This window comes from Podarcis gaigeae (genome assembly GCF_964106915.1).
Source record: "Podarcis gaigeae genome assembly, chromosome: 2".
Lineage (NCBI taxonomy): Eukaryota > Metazoa > Chordata > Lepidosauria > Squamata > Lacertidae > Podarcis > Podarcis gaigeae.
Window position 1 is genome coordinate 51,991,851 of NC_139679.1, and position 18,907 is coordinate 52,010,757.

General features: G+C 45.5%; 1 long non-coding RNA gene across 1 annotated transcript in view; it reads right to left on the reverse strand.

Moving 5' to 3' along the window:
• LOC310838608 overlaps positions 1–3,887 on the reverse strand; it is an 87,202-nt gene extending 83,315 nt beyond the window's left edge. Inside the window, exons 1-2 of the long non-coding RNA XR_014561078.1 lie at positions 3,724–3,887; positions 2,994–3,139 (exon numbers count right to left, since the gene is read on the reverse strand). This is a non-coding gene — a long non-coding RNA (uncharacterized lncRNA). The remainder of the gene's footprint in view (positions 1–2,993; positions 3,140–3,723) is intronic.
• Positions 3,888–18,907: the final 15,020 nt, after the last annotated feature.

Consider the following 18,907-nt stretch of genomic DNA (forward strand, 5'->3'; position numbering starts at 1 on the left):
GGTGGACAGGTTTCGCTGGCAAGGGTTGCATCTTGCTACAAGTTCTTGTGATACAAGCTATTTCCTCCATGTCTATCCAAAACCATCATAACGAGGGTCTTCCAGTTTGGAGCATGATGATAAACAATCATGTATTATGAAAAGAGGTATGGGCACCACAGCAGAAAGATGGACATACCCTGTGTGTTTGTGCAGTGTTAGAAGCCGAGATATGAAAGCTAGGACCTAAATGGCACCTTAAACGTAGATTATGGGAGCAACAATGGAATGTCTAGGTGCACTTTTTTATAACAAGAATACAAAGCTGAAAATGAATGAACTGCAGGTAAAATCTCATATTCATTTTTCACCTGGTCTAGTCCTTATCTGAAGAGTACAAAAAACAAAGCCATGCTTCCCCTGCCTGCCCCCCCCCCATATTCTTAAGAGAGTCTCTTTTCCAGTCTTCAGAGGGTGGCTGGAAGTGGGGAGACAGAAAAAGGTCCTCTTTCTCTTCCACTCTGGAGTTTTAATCTGAAATCTTAGTACTGCGCCCAGAGATCAGAAACTGCTTGCGCTAATGAAATTCCTTGTTGCAAAATGCACCTAGAACCATGGGAGTTTCGGACGCTGTGTTTCTGTGCCCTGACCAATCCAAGAGTTCAAAATTTTTGGTTATGGATTCATCTAAATGGGAAGTTTATTGCTTCATAAAAAATAAGTCATTGTACCATGGGGGGGGGGGGGAGCACAAATCACTTTGCAAAGTGAGGTGAGGGTACCATTCAGTATCTCAGTGCCACACTATAGAGAGGAGGACAAAGGCACATAAATGTGGCGTGGCAGATTGACTCAGCCAATCTGAGCCAAGTCCATGTTGGCTCAGCCATTATAGAATTAGGAATGGACCCCAGAGACCTTAAGTTCAAACACAGGCACCCTACCCCAGCCACAAGTGAAAGGGCACACTGCTCTGTTTCCTTCTCCTAACTCTTGTGTGGCTGCTGGTGGCAAATGTGTAATTTTTCCTTTAAGCAGCTGGTTGCGAACACAGCACACAAAATGGACAGGGGGCAGCGCTTAGTGGCACAAGGATGGAGGGATGAAACGCTGGGCCTCAAACAGTAATTATCAGCATCCAAACTGACTATTAAGCTCTGGAGAAAGAAACTGCTACTGAGCAGCAGTTGTCGTGAATCTGTATCCTTTTCCCTTGAGAGGAACCCCTTCATCCTGTCCACCTTTGATTCCATCTTCTCTGGAGAAAAGAGAACTCTGCTCCCCTCAAGGCTATTTATTTACCAGTTCTCTGAAGGTGACGGCAGAGGTAGGTGAGCACCCCATGCCTTTTGTTATTGTGCATCCAAAAGGGTCTGCTGCCTACTGTCTGCCTCTACTAACCCAGCTTTCTCTTGCCCCAAAATCCACTGACCCAGCCCAAGTCTCAGGTGTGGCTTCCGCAGAGGGCACCCAGAAAGTTTTACTTGTCTATGACACATACACAGCCTGCAAAACCTAGAACTGCCTGTTCTCAGGCCTGAACTGCGCTGTCAAGGAATGCTTCCTGTGCAATCCGTCTTGAAGAGACATCAGCACCACCTGCTTGCATTGAGAAACCCAGGATCAACAACAGACTCGCCAGTGAGCTGGCCAAAAGGGAGAGGAACCTTAGGGGGGGGGGCATGGAACTCCTAGACACACAGGCAGATGCCTTGTACCAAGTCAAACCATTGCTCCTCCTAGCTCAGTATTGTCTGCACTGACTGCCAGTGTCTCTCCAGGTCTTCTTCTCAGCCTTACTGGGAGATGCCAGGGTTGAACCCAGGACCCTGTGTATGCAGAGCAGATGCTTTCCCACTGAGCTAGGACCCTTCTCCAGATCCACTGGCTGCTGCCCTGTTTGATGAGAACCTCATTCGCTACGTGCGCAAGGATGCTATTTGTCATTCAAAGTCAAATTCCAAGGAGACTACCACAAACTGAACTGCCCGCTATCACATAAGCTGCCTTATGCTTCCCCCAGCTCAGCATTATCTTCCTTGACAGGCAGTGGCGTCCCAAGCCAGAGGTCCTCATCTCCCCCAGCCTTGCTCCTCCAGATCCTGAGATGTTATCTTGGGACCTCCTGCGTGCAAAGTGCGTGTCTCTACCAATGAGCGCCGGGCTCTCCCCGAAGCGGCATGATGCGTAAGCTATAAAGGTAGCTTGGGCTAGCTTCCCTTTAATGGAAGGGGCAAAACCCTCACCAACAAAGTAGATGTGTGTGTTGTTGGCACACAGAGTAATAAGGGAATGACAAAATGAGAGAGCGAGACAGCAGCTTGAAATTGCCGATGACTGTTGTGCCATAAAATGGGCACCTGTCTGTACCCACTCTATACCTATCTGCCTGCTTACACTTATTTAAGAAATCCAGATGTGGTGCCTTGGTTGATGATACCTCTCTTTATTTTATTTAAACGCATGCTAGTGTCCAATATAGAATAGTATGAGGAGAGGTCAATGCTTGGTACCCCCATCAATATGCAAACGCACACACACACACACACACACAAAGAGAGAGAGAGAGAGAGAGAGAGAGAGAACATGCACATTCCCCAATGCCTCTCTCTTTGAACTCTGCCCTGGGACACCCGCTGATGGTATCCTGCTGACACCGGCGTCTACACACAGGGTGGCACAGGCTGAAGGCAAGAGTGAGTAGACTACACACTGGAGTAGAACGAGGGGCTGCAGAGGGCTTTCCAACCACAGAGCACACAGAGACAATACCGTTGAAGCCCAGCTGTCAGAAAATATAGATGTGGAAGGGGGGAAGGTGCCAGGGACTCAGGTAGTCCCCATTTAAAAAGAAAGAAAGGGGGCGGGGGGGGGATAAGAGAGAACCAAAGAAGGAAAAGAGACCTTAAGCCGATCAGCTGCCACGTCTCTCTTGCTGCCTGTGACATTCTGGTCCCAATGCAAAACGAAGCCGCGGTTCCACCCCCAGCGAAGCAAAGGAGTCTGGTACTTACTGCTGGTGCTCATGATGATCCGGCCCCGTTCTTCTCATTCAACAAAGGGAGGGAAAACTGTCCTTTAAATTCTCTCCGGTGCCTTCCGCTGCCCCCTCCTCCTTTTCGTGGCAGCGAGTCTTTTTTTATAGAAAGGGGAAAAAATCCTAAAGGAGAAGGAAAAAAAACCTTCCCTAGAGAAATATACGTATTATTTCCGTTTGATTCCCGTCTATCCGCAGGTGTCTCCTTGATCGCCCGGGCTATTCTCTCTCTCTCTCTCTGGGCTTCTGTCTTTGCGCTTAATCTTGGACGGGCAGATAATAAGGTCAGGGGTGGGGTTAAAAAAAGGGAGCGAGAGAGAGGATAAAAGCAGCAGCCTAAGAATCAGCCCGGACCAGGTGCCTTCCCGCCCTCGCTCTGCCCCCCAGCCGGTCTTCCCCCCACCGATCCACCCGGCGCAGCCCCTTCGTGTGGACGCGGCGTCTCCCCCGCCAGGCTCGCCTTCTGGCGCCGGGGCTGTCAGGCAGCGCGCAGCCCGATGCCAGCTCCAGCTCTTCCTACGGCTCCAGGGGGGTGTGGATCCGGGAAGGACGGGGAGCGGAGGGCGGGGGGGGGGCGCGTCTAGATGCACGCAGCTTGCTTATCAAACGAGCGAGCGGAGCCTCTTCCTCAGCCTCCCCCCCCCCCCGTTTCAGTAGCGCTGAATGAGCCTCGAATCTCCCCGCGAGGAGCCCCGCCCAGCGCTCACCTCGTTCCAGCCAAGTTTGTCAATAGGAGCCTCTTTCAGGTGCAGCGGGAGGAGTTTTCGCGAAGACAGCGCCGGCTGCAAATTGGGATGAAAGGCGAAAACGGGAGTGGGGGCAGAGAAGGAGGGAAGCGGCGGCGGGGGGGGGGGGATAGCACCATTGGGCTGGGTTTGTTTCACTGCCGGGAGAAAACGGGATGCTGCCTTCTGCCACCTGCTGGTGGAAATGGGACTGCGCGGGTGGCAGGCGATGCATCCAGTTTGCAAGTGGCAGGAAGAAGGGTTGTGTGTGTGTGTAATTATTTGTTAATGCCCTGTGAAAATAGCCATTGCGGTTTCTGCAAAGTCTTGAACATGGGGGTGTCTGTTTATTTATTGGTATGCATTTGCTTGGGGGGGGATGTATAAGCAACTTAACAAATTTTAAAGGCACCTCTAAGTGGTGTACACAAAACAGTGTGTAACAATTATCAGTGATATGCAAATAAAAATCAGCAAATGTTGAAAACAAGCATGCATAACTGAAGTATGTGTTAGGGTAGGCTTGTCGAAATAAAGTTTGTCTTGGGTGTCTAAGAGCATAAGAAGAAAGTAGAGGTAGAACATAGCCAAACTGTCTACATAGCCAAGTCATCCAAGCTGGTGTCCATCTCTGCCTCCTGTGGCAGTGAGTTCCATAGGTTAACCACGCTCTGTGTGAAGAAGCACTTTCTTTTATCTGTCCTGAGTCTTCCAACATGCAGCTTCATTGGGTGGCCTCAGATTCTACAGTGATGAGAGAGAGGGAGAAAAAAAGATTTCCTTATCTGCTTTCTCCGCACCAAGAATAATTTTATGTATTTCTGTCATGCCTGCTTCTGCTTCCTATTTTTCTAAACTAAAAGGTACCAGATGCTGTAATGCTTCCTCATAGGGGAGTCGATAAAACAGTATTCTGAGGGTACCCACCTAACGTTAATAGGCCCCCCCTTGCTCCCAATCTGTAAAATGGAAACAACCATAGCCAGGGAACAATTCATAGCAAGGTTCAAAGGCTTGCTCTTGGATGTACTCAAGATTAAATTGTGATAATAGTGTATTTCAAGAGCAGTTGTTCTACTTGTTTTTTAAAAAAACAAACAAACACACACCTTATAATCAACAGAAACCTGCTAACAAAGAATAAACATGTGCTCTGACAACTCCCCGCCCCCACTCCTAGATTAAGCCTCTGATGAGGCAAACAAGGTAGCAACTGCAGAGCATAATGAAGCCAAGATTAACAATAATATTCAGTGACCATATTTCACAGTGTTCTCTTCCCATCTGGGGAAAAAATTTCAAGGGAATGTGGGTGCTTTCTGTGTGGACTCAGTATAAAGCAACTTCTTATGTTCCTAAGCTCACTAAGACTTTCCCCAATAGAATTTGCACTTGTGCTATTTCTCGTTTTTAACTTTTTTTACTTTGATGTGGGTTGCAAGACAGATTGTTAATACATCTTGCTAGCGGGCTAGAAGAGCAGCTTTTGAGAACCCTGGTAGGTTAACATAAGAACATTAGAAGTGTCTGCTGCATCAGCCCAGTGCCAGCATCTTGTTGTCACAGTAGCCAACCACAGTAGACTGCCTATGGTCAGTCTGCAAGCAGGACCTGAGTGCAACCGTGCTTTTCCTGCACAGTGAAAATTATCCCAGTGATCAGGAACGCTGCACAGTCTTGGGTTCTGATTGCCTAAGAGGCTGGAAAGGGGAGTTTAAACACTGTATCAGAGGAACCAGGACATGGAATGTTGTACAGGGCCTATACTAAAAGAGGCAAAAGAAGCTGATCTGAAAGCAAGAAGGTTGGAAAACTGCATTGCCAATGGTCTAGAGGCCTGTGCCATAGCTGTCAACTTTCAGATTTGAAAATAAGGGATCAGCAGCCTCGAAAATAAGGGATCAGCAGCCTCACCTGTCCCAGGGACAGTCTAAGGGATATCTAACAATCTGGGATAGCAGTGGGAAGCAGCGGGAAATGGCGCTGGAATAAGGGAATTTCCCGCAAAAAAGGGAAAGTTGACAGCTATGGCCTTTGCATTACTCAAGTGTGCAGACCAGAGCACAGCTGAGTTTTTCGCTCCATCCCCAACACAGGTGGCGCTTCCAGATGACCAGTTAATTGAGCATTGTTCTTGAATTTATTTGTTTATTTGCAGGGCACTTAGACGGCACTGGCTATATAATGAACATTCATTCTGATCCCTTTGCCAACACAACCCATCATCCACACAAGCACAAACCTGTATCAATGGCAGTATATTGCTGAAATTATAGGACTTGATGGCAGGCTGGTAAATCTGCTGGGCAGGCGCGTCCTTTTCTTAGGTAAACTTCAGTTGGTGCATTGCCATGGGAACTAAATGATTAGATGATTGCTTCTTGATACAGGAATGGTTTTTGAGGAAAAATTGATTGGAGAAGCGGGTAGTAGACCACATTCAATATGAGTAAGGGCAATATGATCTAGGTATCCAAAGTGGTACAGTGGTACCTCGGGTTACATACGCTTCAGGTTACAGACTCCGCTAACCCAGAAATAGTACCTCGGGTTAAGAACTTTGCTTCAGAATGAGAACAGAAATCACACAGCAGCGGCGTGGCAGCAGCGGGAGGCCCCATTAGCTAAAGTGGTGCTTCAAGTTAAGAACAGTTTCAGGTTAAGAACAGACCTCCAGAACGAAATAAATTCTTAACCTGAGGTACCACTGTGGTTTGAAACATCTTGAGGGAATCAGGTTGGGAAAGGCTGGCCTAGATGTGCCCTCAGTCAGATTCAGCAGGGCTGTTTTTAAGTTTTTATGGAAACAACAGTGGCACAATTTCCAGGAGGAGCTGAAGAAACAACAAAGAGTGTCACTTTAAAGACTAAGAAGATTTGTTATGGAAGAAGCTCTTGTGCAACAGAGTCCACTTCATCTTCACTGTCATCAGATAAGGACTCTGGTCCATGAAAAATTATGCCATAATAAATCTGATAAGTCTTTAAGGTGTCGCTCTTTGTTACTTTTACTGTTAGATGAATAGCACATGTAATTTAAGAGAATAATTCAGCATGAAGATAAAATATAAGAAGAAACATAGTGTTCTGCATCAAGGAATGACTAAGGCAGCCTCCAACTGTTCCCGGGGTAAGTGCTCTCCCATTTACACTTTGCTGTTGAGTTATTATTGCAGACTGACCTAGAAGAAAGGTTTCGGGACGGGGCCGCTGCTTTGTAACTGCAAACAGTAGCTTCTTTGTTTCAATGAATGGTGAGGGAGGGCTCCATCTGATGTCGCATTTCTCTGCTTACAGTCTGAAAAATGTGCAAAGGGAATTGGGCAGATAATGGCCACAGAGGTCTCTTACCCAGGGTAGAAGATGAAATTTCCACAAGTGCAGCTGTCAATTACATGACAAGCTACACTTGGTGAAACTCCCCCTTTCGCACAACTGTGAAAGGTGTAGGGGCCCTGTGCTCTTTTTCACATGGTCACTCTTGACTCTGTCTTCTCACTGGTTTCTAGGACTCTTCTGCCAAAATCAGCCACTTCTCTCATTACTCAGACTGGGAGATGCTTGCCCTTAAACCAAAGCACTGGCTTCCTATCTGCTCCTATGTCCAGTACAGGAACCTGGTCCTTACTTTCCTTGGACACGACCTTTGCTTGTCTCTCTGCCTTCATATCCTGAGAGCCCAGTCTCTGAACCTTCACTCCACCAACCCAGATAGCAGCCACAAGGGCTTCTGTTTGCCCATCCTGCTTTGAAGCAGTTATGCTCTGAACTCTCCAATGGACACTTCTTGTCATGTCTTGGGCTTCCTTTAATCCCACCTCTTCTAGAAATCCTGTGGCTTAACCTGTTTGTCCTTGTTTCAACTAAGCCTATATGTGACGGCATCTGTGCATATTTCCCCCTCTGTCTTCCTCTCTCCCTCTCCCTCTGTTATCTCACCCTCTGTCAAAAATCAGATTATAAACTCATTTTGTTTACCTCACTCCGCAAAGCATCATGCACATTGATGTGTACTATTCACATACATAAAAGCAGAGACATCACCTTGCCAACAAAGGTCCGTATAGTTAAAGCCATGGTTTTCCCAATAGTGATGTATGGAAGTGAGAACTGGACCATAAAGAAGGCTGATCGCCAAAGAATTGATGCATTTGAATTATGGTGCTGGAGGAGACTCTTGAGAGTCCCATGGACTGCAAGAAGTTCAAACGCATCCATTCTTAAGGAAATTAGCCCTGAGTGCTCACTGGAAGGACTGATCGTGAAGCTGAGGCTCCAATACTTTGGCCACCTCATGAGAAAAGAAGACTCCCTGGAAAAGACCCTGATGTTGGGAAAGATGGAGGGCACAAGGAGAAGGGGACGACAGAGGACGAGATGGTTGGACAGTGTTCTCGAAGCTACAAACATGAGTCTGACCAAACTGCGGGAGGCAGCGGAAGACAGGAGTGCCTGGCGTGCTCTGGTCCATGGGGTCATGAAGAGTCGGACACGACTAAATGACTAAACAACAACAATTCACATACATGTAGGCAAGTAAACAAACCATGCACCTTTATACTGCAGGAGTGAGGAACATGTGGTCCTCTAGATGTTGCTGGACTCCAATTCCCATCAGCCCCAGCCAACATGGCCAATGGTCAGGGATGATGGGAGTCATAGCCCAGCATCATCCAAAGGACCAGAAGTTCTCCACCTACTATAAGAACGTGGGCCTGAAAGATCTGGAGAAGTCTTTGGAGCTTTGTCAGATGTTTGTTTCAGACTTAAGTATGACAATTTTTACATTTTAAAAATGGATGCATTTGGCCATTTTCTGACTACTTCCTTATATGCGATTTCAAAACATTATCAGAAAATAGAGTGCCGAAGAGAAAAACAGTAAAACAAATCACTGAAATTTGCGAGCTCAAACTGACAGGTGTGACAATTGGTGTCTTCAGCAAAAATGGGCAGAATGTTCCATGCTTCATCCAGTATGGATCTAATTTTCCTATTGCAGCCTCCTCTACATAAATTGCTGGTGGTTGGACCCTGTTCTTGGGCAGCCGAGATTACTAAACTCACCCCTAGAAAACAGATCTTTTCCAGGCAGCCGAATCTGAAATTATCATGAAACAATCGCTTATTTGTGAGCAGACTCTCAATAAGGAGACACAGATTTTGTTGCTGCGCACATACTTTGTGCATAAAATTAAGCCAGACAGCCAGTAACAACTGTGTTCTTTTGGAACTAGTATAAGCAATGCATGAGCTCAGTTTAGAGAGAAACTGTCATGGCTTTCCATAGCAAGTTATAAGCAAGCTGCATTGCACAGTCCATAAAATATGTTATTAGAGCAGCATTGTTTTCAAGAGAACATAGTTTTCATATTTCTAACAGGAAGAACTGGGAATTCTAGGCAGCTTGTCAGCAAAGTAAACAATGGAAAGAAGTCTTAATGAGAGAGATGCTAATACAGCAACACTAATATTTTGTCACAAGCGATCTGTTTGACCAAAGGGAGTAATACCCCACTGAGAGGAAGTCTGGAAACCCAAGAGTCAAAATGCTTCAAGGGACTCATAGCCTGATCCTGTGCATGCTTGCTCAGAAGTAAATATCACTGTGTTCAATGCAGACCCTCCAAGTGTCCCTGTTTTCCAGGGACAGTCCCGGATTAATAGAAGCAGTCCCAGTTTCTGATTTGATCCTGGAATGCCCCACATTTCCTTAAAGGTAAAGGGTAAAGGGACCCCTGACCATTAGGTCCAGTCCTGGCCGACTCTGGGGTTGTGGCACTCATCTCGCTTTATTGGCCGAGGGAGCCGGCATACAGCTTCCAGGTGATGTGGCCATCATGACTAAGCCACATCTGGCGAGCCAGAGCAGCGCACGGAAACGCTGTTTACCTTCCCGCCAGAGTGGTACCTATTTATCTACTTGCACTTTGACGTGCTTTCAAACTGCTAGGTTGGCAGGAGCAGGGACCGAACAAAGGGAGCTCACCCTGTCACGGGGATTTGAACTGCCGACCTTCTGATCAGCAAGTCCTAGGCTCTGTGGTTAAACCCGCAGCACCACCTGTGTCCTTAGGATGTCCCTATTTTCTTCAGAGAAATGTTGGAGGGCATGATAGGACATACCTATTTTCATCGGATAAATATTGGAGGGTATGGAGTTATCCAATCCCCAGGCTATCTGAAGCCAGCCCTGTACCTGTATAGTGAAGAGTTTTTAAATGTTTTATTACGTTTTTATATACTGTATGTTGGAAGCTGCCCAGAGTGGCTGGGACAACCGAGTCCAATGGGGTGTGTGTGTAAATAGTAAAATTATTTTTATGGAACAGGACGTCCCTATTTCCTTCAGAGAAATGTTGGAGGGTATGTCAGGGGGATTGCCCAGGTAAGTTTACGTGGAATTTGAGACAGTAGGAATGTAAAGGTAAAGGTAAAGGTACCCCTGCCCGTATGGGCCAGTCTTGACAGACTCTGGGGTTGTGCGCCCATCTCACTTAAGAGGCCAGGGGCCAGCGCTGTCCGGAGACACTTCCGGGTCACATGGCCAGCGTGACATCGCTGCTCTGGCGAGCCAGAGCCGCACACGGAAACGCCGTTTACCTTCCCGCTGGTAAGCGGTCCCTATTTATCTACTTGCACCCGGAGGTGCTTTCGAACTGCTAGGTTGGCAAACGCTGGGACCGAGCAGCGGGAGCGCACCCCGCCGCAGGGATTCGAACCGCCGACCTTTCGATCGGCAAGTCCTAGGCGCTGAGGCTTTAACCCACAGCGCCACCTGCGTCCCCCAGTAGGAATGAGGGAAAATTTAAATTCAGTTCATATTTAAAGGCAAACCAACCTGATTTGCACTTTCAGAAACAATTTGAGAACCAAATATCTGCTGGGCTTCAAAATGCCTTTGAAGATGCCATGGCCCAGTTTGGTGTGACATTTCCTGAGATGGGGGAACGGGTATAGGGCTATGTTTGGATACAATTGGGTGGCATTTCGAATCAAGATGGCAGACCGAACCCACCAAGACTGCACTGATTTGGACATCTCTGAAGCTATTGCAACTGCTACACACACTGACAAAGGAACGGGGGGCAGGGGGAGCGCACCGCCCCCGGCACCATTGGGGAGGTGGTACCATCGCAGCCACCCCCAAATGCACCGTATGTACCCCCACCGCGCTGGGTGCCATGCCCCCGCAGGCAGCACGCCATGCCCCCGGGACACACGCCACACCCCCGGGACATGCACCACACACCCCAGGAGGCACGCCAGCCACATCCCCGCCAGTTCTCCACCCCCGGTGCTGGAGCATGCAGCTTCGCCACTGGCCACACCCCACTGGAGGAAGAGGACCTGGCGCTCTCCAAAGCAGATGCTACAGAGAAGCAGGCTGTGTCCGTGCATCATGAGTGGGAATCCAAGGGCTGGCAGTGTCTCCTACTTCTCCAGATGTATGTTTTACTTTGGGGATTTTAAATGCTGACAACATTAGGGGTAGATTCCCCCCAATCCTCCGGGTGTGTGGGAGAAGAAGAGGAAAACTCCCATTGTGCAAGCAGGCCTTGTTCCATGCATGCAGCTGCTTCTTGGACTCCTGCCCTAGGGTTGGTTCCCACAATGATTTGGAGCTACAGCTGGGTTAAATCCTGGCCAGACCTGGATCAGATGGAGGGGTTGTGTACAGCCTTAGAAAACACACACACATATATATTTCATTAAATTTCCAAACGTCAGTATGTTTTGCCTTCTAACAATTCCTGGGTAACATAGGGTGCTTTCTGCCAGTCTAATATATACTGTGGAAAGTGGATTGTCTGTTTTTCTGTCCATCTGTTCTCTAAGCAATTGGTCACCTTTCATGGCCAAACTTGGTACTCTGGTTCTGAAGATGGAAGAGCTTGTTTTCATCTACATTTGGAAACTGCCGGATGTCAATTTGAAAAAAAAAAAAATAGCAGACCAAACTGTTCCAAGCTGAATAGATTTGGATGCCTCTGAAGATATTGTTGCTTAATTTGGCAGAATGGTTCTTGCCCATTGTTGGAGGAGTTGGAGGAGTGAGTTTTGGACTATGCACCTTTGGAAGTGAAATAAACTGTTACGGGCACCACAAAATACCCCGGTGCACAGATAAAAAGCTGGTGAAGCTCAGCTACACACATCCAAAACAACAAAGCACAGAGAAAAACAGGCACCCTACTCCCCCTCCACACACCCAGTCAAAAATTTAGGAGGATCAGGTGGCCTTGCCAAGTGACAAAGGATGCGTCTGGGGGTATTGTGGTGCCTACATGTGCCACATTGATGACCTCACGTACACCCAAACTATTCTCCTCTTAAGCTCCGAAAATCCTTGTGAAACCACCATATGTCTTTCATCTTTCCAGGAGACTTTTGGCTGTTTACCCTGCTATTTTGCAGAGTCTTTGTTAAGAAAACACAGACATGTAGTCACAGCACAGTTTTGGCAAACATTTAATTTTTCTCTATTATTACTGGAGTGACTTTATCACAAGCTCTGTTAGTCTCCTTATGTTCCTCTCGTTGTTTTGCAGAGAAACTAAAAATCAAAGTCATTCCTGCTCGATTTGGGTTTTATTTTGTTCCTGAATGTTAGGACTTGTTTCTTCACCCCATATTCTATATTAATGACAGTCTACTGCAGAGCTTTTGCGGGGGTTACCAAGACAATGTGCGGTGCTTTTGTCCACATTCAGTCTGTGCTATGTCATAAATCATTCTATGTTTACATTTTTATCCCACCTTTCCACCCATAAATTCAGAGAGGAGTTCTAACCTTCCTACAAATCTGGCCAGATAGGACTCAGTTATACAGCTGCAAATAAAACATTTTAAGTGTGTTTTAAGTGCAATATGCAATGTGACACTAGATAGTGATGGTGAGCCTTATGGAAAATTCAATGCATTTTTAAAAAACACTTTAAAAATGCATTTTCAGAACATTTTTTATATGTTTGTAGATTCCACCGATTTTTTTTCAAGTTGCTCCCCTCCAAAGATTTTAGACTATAATTCCCATCAGCCCCAACTATTATCTATGCTATCTGGGGCTGATGGGTACCGGAGTCTAACAATATCTCGAGGGCACCAGGTCAAGGAGGCATGGCAGGGGCCATACTTGCCCTTTAACCGTGTAGTATAGAGGACTTGTGTGATTTCATCCAGCTTGATTGCTTCTAGTCTTTGACAACACACACCTCTGGAAATGGTTAGTTAATCTTTTGTAATCTTTTGCCCTCTCTTTTTCTCAGAACAAGCAGTGTAGATGTGGCAGGGCACCACCCAACTACCCAGTTTTAGACTTTTGTTTTGAAATGGACTAGACTTTTCTTTTCCCCTAACTACTTTGTTAAATAAATGTAGCTAGGTCTTTAAAATCAGTGTTGAGAAAGATATGCACTCTTCCTGGATGAGTGTAAGTTTAGCCTTGTCTAAAGAATCTGTGAAGCCTAGATGTTTTGGGAAGGTTTGTTTTCGTTTTTGTCCTCTGGTAATGGCTATCCTATCCTGTTCTCAAGTTAAGAGTACAATGCAAACGTTGCTCCATGTTTTCTATGCCAGCCTGAAGCTGGTACATTGATCAGGCTGGCACATTGATCAGGCACATTGGCTGACCCGCACCCCTGGTCCACCTCTGGAACATCTCACTTCATGTCTTCCCACTGGTTGCTACTGATGGGCATCTCACCAATGGCACTTCCACCCACAATTTGTGGCATAATGGAAGAGTGATGCTTGTCTCAGTTGTTGGGAGCCAGAAGGAGGCCAGCTTAGCCCAAAATGCTGGGCTAGGCAGAGGGACACCTCCAACTAATCCAAACCCCCCCCCCCAACCCAGTGCAAGGGGAGGGGGTTTCGGATTGCTCTGCTAGGCTTCAGATGTCCCCAGAGGCCTGACTTTCTAAACACTTTGTGGATCTGAGGTATCGGCATTAACACTGGTAGCCATAATTTCACTTTTTGTCCAGGAAAATTTCACTTTTATGCCAGGAAAAGATGAGAAGTTTAAGCAGCATAGTCTGTGTTAATAAATAGACTAGAAGAAGAAGAAGAAGAGTTTGGATTTGATATCCCGCCTTTCACTCCCTTTAAGGAGTCTCAAAGCAGCTAACAATCTCCTTTCCCTTCCTCCCCCACAACAAACACTCTGTGAGGTGAGTGGGGCTGAGAGACTTCAGAGAAGCGTGACTGGCCCAAGGTCACCCAGCAGCTGCATGTGGAGGAGCGGAGACGCGAACCCGGTTCCCCAGATTACGAGACTACCGCTCTTAACCACTGCACCACACTGGCGCTTTTAGTGACTAGGAGCATCCTCACAGCAAGTGGTATAATTTGCTCACTGTGACTGACTCATTCTGGAGCCAGTGTGGTGCAGTGGTTAAGAGCGGTAGTCTCGTAATCTGGGGAACCGGGTTCGCGTCTCCGCTCCTCCACACGCAGCTGCTGGGTGACCTTGGGCTAGTCACACTTCTTTGAAGTCTCTCAGCCCCACTCACCTCACAGAGTGTTTGTTGTGGGGGGGGGGAGGGAAAGGAGAATGTTAGCCGCTTTGAGACTCCTTAAGGGGAGTGAAAGGCGGGATATCAAATCCAAACTCTTCTTCTTCTTCTTCTTCTGGTGTTTGGATTTTTCTGTTTCTCTTGATAACTGTGCATCTGTCTAAGAATGAACATGTGCTCTTTTCTCTATTAGAAATCTCAAACTCTTAACATCTTAAACATTAATAGTGTTCTATAGGCAGTCCCTGTTCTGTAATGTACTGAAGTCAGAGTGTGTCTTACGTGGGTCTGTCCCCCATTATTCTTCTCAGGACGCAAACGCTATGATTTTTATGATCTCTGAGGATGCTGCGGCACAGAGAGCCACATGTGCTGGAGGTGTTTGCAGGAACCAAACAAATGCTTGGCACAAGTATCTGCTGCCCTCTGTTGACTAAAAGGAAGGATAGAATCTAGAAAGATGGCATTTGCCTCATTTTTATTCTTGCAGTTATTCAGCAAAGATGTTTTCTTATTATGCCAGGGTAATGAGTTTTTAAAAATGACAAAGTGAAACTTTTCATGGAACATTAGTGAAATAATATGGAAGATGTTTGAATTATTAACAAGGGAGAGTTTGTGTTATTCAGAATTGTGTATGTTCTTTTAGTGACAAATTATTATTTAATATAGTTATATCCACCCTTTCTCCCAAGCTCAGGCTAGCAAAGGATCTTTTATCACCAGTTGTTGATTTTTACATTTATTAATAGTTAGAATCATAGAACTTTAGAGTTGGAAAGGACCCTGAGGGTCATCTAGTTCAATCCCCTGTAATGTACAAATCTCTGGATCATACATGACAGATGGCCATCCAACCTCTGCTTAAAAACATCCATGAACGATGAGTCCACCACTTCTCATTGGAGTCCATTCCACTGTCAAACAGCTCTCACTGATGTTTAGTCAGAATCTCTTTTCTTGTAACTTGAATCCATTGGTTCGGGTCCTAGTTTCTGGAGCAGAAGAAAACGAGCCTGCTCCACCCTCCTTGTGACAGTCCTTTAGATATTTGAAGATGACTACATTGCTCTGGTTCACCAGAAGCAGTTTAGTCATGCTGGCCACATGACCCGGAAGCTGTACGCTGGCTCCCTTGGCCAATAAAGCGAGATGAGCGCCGCAACCCCCGAGTCGATCACGACAGGACCTAACGGTCAGGGGTCCCTTTACCTTTACATTTTACAGTGGTACCTTGGGTTACAGACGCTTCAGGTTACAGACTCTGCTAACCAAGAAGTAGTACCTCAGGTTAAGAACTTTGTTTCAGGATGAGAACAGAAATCGCTTGGCGGCGGCAGGGCAGCAGCAGGAGGCCCCATTAGCTAAAGTGGTACCTCAGGTTAAGAACAGTTTCAGGTTAAGAACAGACCACCAGAACGGATTAAGTTCTTAACCAGAGGTACCACTGTATCGTATCTCCTCTCAGTCTCCTCTAATCAATTCTCCAGCTAGTCAAGGAACTTAAGACAATGTGCAGTCAGTCATCAGGGTTAAACTTTGTTGATTATAAAAGCAGCAGTGTCAGCTAACAGGTAGAGGCACTAGTCCAATAGATGGTGCTGTTCCAATGCTTAGCTGTGCTTCTGAATCTTATCATAAGAACATAAGACAAGCCTGCTTCTTCTTCTTCTTCTTTGGCAATCACTTGTAGCTGTGTAAGACTGTCTTCCATAAACACGGTTTTAACAATGAGTCCATACGTAAGTGTCTGTGGAGCCCAGTTCTGGATCCACACATTCTTCCACAGTGGGGGCATAAGTTTCTGGATCAGGCCAAAGGCCCATGTCCTCCAGTATCCAGAGGGCCACCAGAGTCCCACAAGCAGAACATGAGCACAACAACTGTCTCCCCATCTGCAGTTCCCAACAACAGGTACTCATACTGCCTCTAACACAGGACAACTATTATGCTATTGTTTTAAACTGCAGATACTTAACAGAGTCTGTTCTTCTAAGTGTTACAACAGGTTTTTTTTTTTCATTTTTCATTTTTAAGAGAATCCCTGTGCGCTGGAACCTTAAGAGACACAGTGGCATGCAGCCACTTTCAAGGATTAACGCAGAGCAAAACTCGACGTGATATGAGAAATCCACAAGCAACATCTCCGTCTTTTTAAAAGCAGAGCCTGCGGAAGGAATTCAGATAAGGGCCAAGAATGGTGTTTAACCTTTACCCCCAGCTCTGTTTAACTAAACAAAATCCCACCCCTCTTCCACCTCCAAGCTATTTGCAGAACTTGCTAATTTTAATAAAAAATGATTTGAAGCATCTTTGTCCCTAACCACTGTGTTGATCTTAGGTCAAATGGTGTCCCATGTGAGGAGTTGCTTCAGAAGTTCCCTTTGCTTGTTCTACTTTAAAATACTTTAAAAAAATGCATTGCAACCTCTTTCACAATGGTGGCATATGATTTTGGATGTAATTGTTCCCTGTCACAAAAAATAATAATGATACATTTACATGCAAACATGGCTATGACCACTTGTAAATTCGCTGTTTGTGGAATGGGCACTGAGGTTGTAAATATTCCTGTAAAATACGCACACACAAATGCTGGTGCAATGTTAGCCATGCAAGTCAGTGTCAGCTTTACAGTGGAAGACAAAATCTTTCTACTGTTTCAGCTGCTGATGGGATAGCTGAGTAGGTAGTCTGGACAGGAGCCAGTCCATTGCTATATGTCCTCTTTTTCTAGGACACATCCTTTTTTTCATGGGTAGAGTCATCACAGCCAGGGCGGGATTTAGGCTTGATGAGGCCCTAAGCTACTGAAGGTAATGGGGCCCTTTATATGTCCAGCTGTCCTTTGTCAACAACAAATTGTTGCTGTTTTTTGTCTTCAATATATTCTATATGGTAATTTATGGACCTAATAGGTATCTAAAGCCATTTGCACATAACAAAATCTGCATTTTATCAAAGGAATTGTTGAACTGAAATACAATTAAGAAGTATATTAATAGTGAAATACAATTAAGAAGAAGTATATTAATAGTGAAATAATTATTATATATAGAAATGAGCAAACCTGTGATATTTTAGGGAGCAGGCTAGCAGGCCTTACTTACGTCATAGGAGCCTAAAAAACACAAAACACTGTTGCTGTATGTAGGTTTTATTTTATTTGTTTTTTTATCTTATATTTTGAAAATGTACATCCAGGTTTTTTCCTTTAATTTTTTTGGGGGCCCCCAAGAGAGTGGGGCCCTAAGCTATAGCTTGTTTAGCTTATACATAAATCCGGCATTGGTCACAGTGATCCATAGTTAAAGTAGTTGGCAAATGTATCCTCTTCAAAATATGGCAACCCTACCCGAAGCTTAGCAGCCAACACACCTGCCCCTAAATCCAGCTCCTGTCAGTCCACCACATGGGAGCTTGAAGGAAGGTGCTTTGCTTCAAACTGTGTTGGTGGCTTGAAAGCAGATCGTTGAAGCAGACTGGCTTCTGTGCTTGGCTATGACAGAGCCAGGAGCAGAGCCTGGTGTTGCCTTAGAACTGAAGCCTTTGCTCCTCCTGGCTGCAGCTGTATGATTCCTTTTCAAGCTGGACATTTCAAGACAAAAGCACCCCCACCCCCACCCCCACCTGAGCAATTCTGTACTGTCCATCTCTAGTGATGTCTGCTCAAAAGGAAACTGATGTTCTCACTGCTGCTGTGAACTTCCCGACACTCAGGAAAGAGGAAGCAAAACTCTCTTTTTAAAAGCCCTTTCTCCAGAACTGTCATTTTGCCAACTTAGGCCAAGTAAGGGGTTTCTGAACATTTTAAGATGATTGACACACAAACAAACAAACAAACAAACAAACAAACAATATCATATTCAGTGCTTTACCAAAGGAGTTAAGTTGGAAACTAATGCAAGGCAGCCCAAATCCAATTAAAGCACTTATTGAAATGTTTTCCCCCATGTTTTTAAAAACAAAGAAGTAAAATAGAAAGTGTATTCCACCGGTTTATTAGTGTTGTGGATATTTTTTTAAAACCCTGCAGCTAGAAGGTGTTCGACACTGTGGAAAGTTTAGATTCCCCAAAAGAACGCCTTATGGCGTTTAAAAACCATATTGTCAGGAAAGCATTGTTTAATGTCTGGGTCAGATATAAAGATTTCTTGGAGAATAAAACCCCAAGGTGGCTCTCACCAATGGAGGCTAAGGCCTTGAAAAAACTTAATATGGGATCGAACTGGCCAAAATATTGGGAAATTTTGGAACAGGATGGGGACAAACTGAAATTGCAGAGTTATGAGAAACTTAAAGATAAGGTGCAGGATTGGTTACATTATTTCCAAGTAAGAGAGGCCTATAATTCGGACAGGAAAAATGGCTTCCAGGTGGAAAAATCGAAGTTGGAAACAGAATTGTTAGAACCCAGTGCTAAGGTATTGTCGAGAATGTATAATCTGCTGTTGAAATGGAATACTGAGGATGAAACGGTTAAATCTGCTATGATAAAATGGGCACAAGATATTGGTCATAACATTATGTTTGCTGACTGGGAACGGTTGTGGACCACCGGTATGAAATTTACGGCATGTAATGCCTTAAGAGAAAATATTATGAAAATGATTTACAGGTGGTACATGACCCCTGTCAAGCTAGCAAAA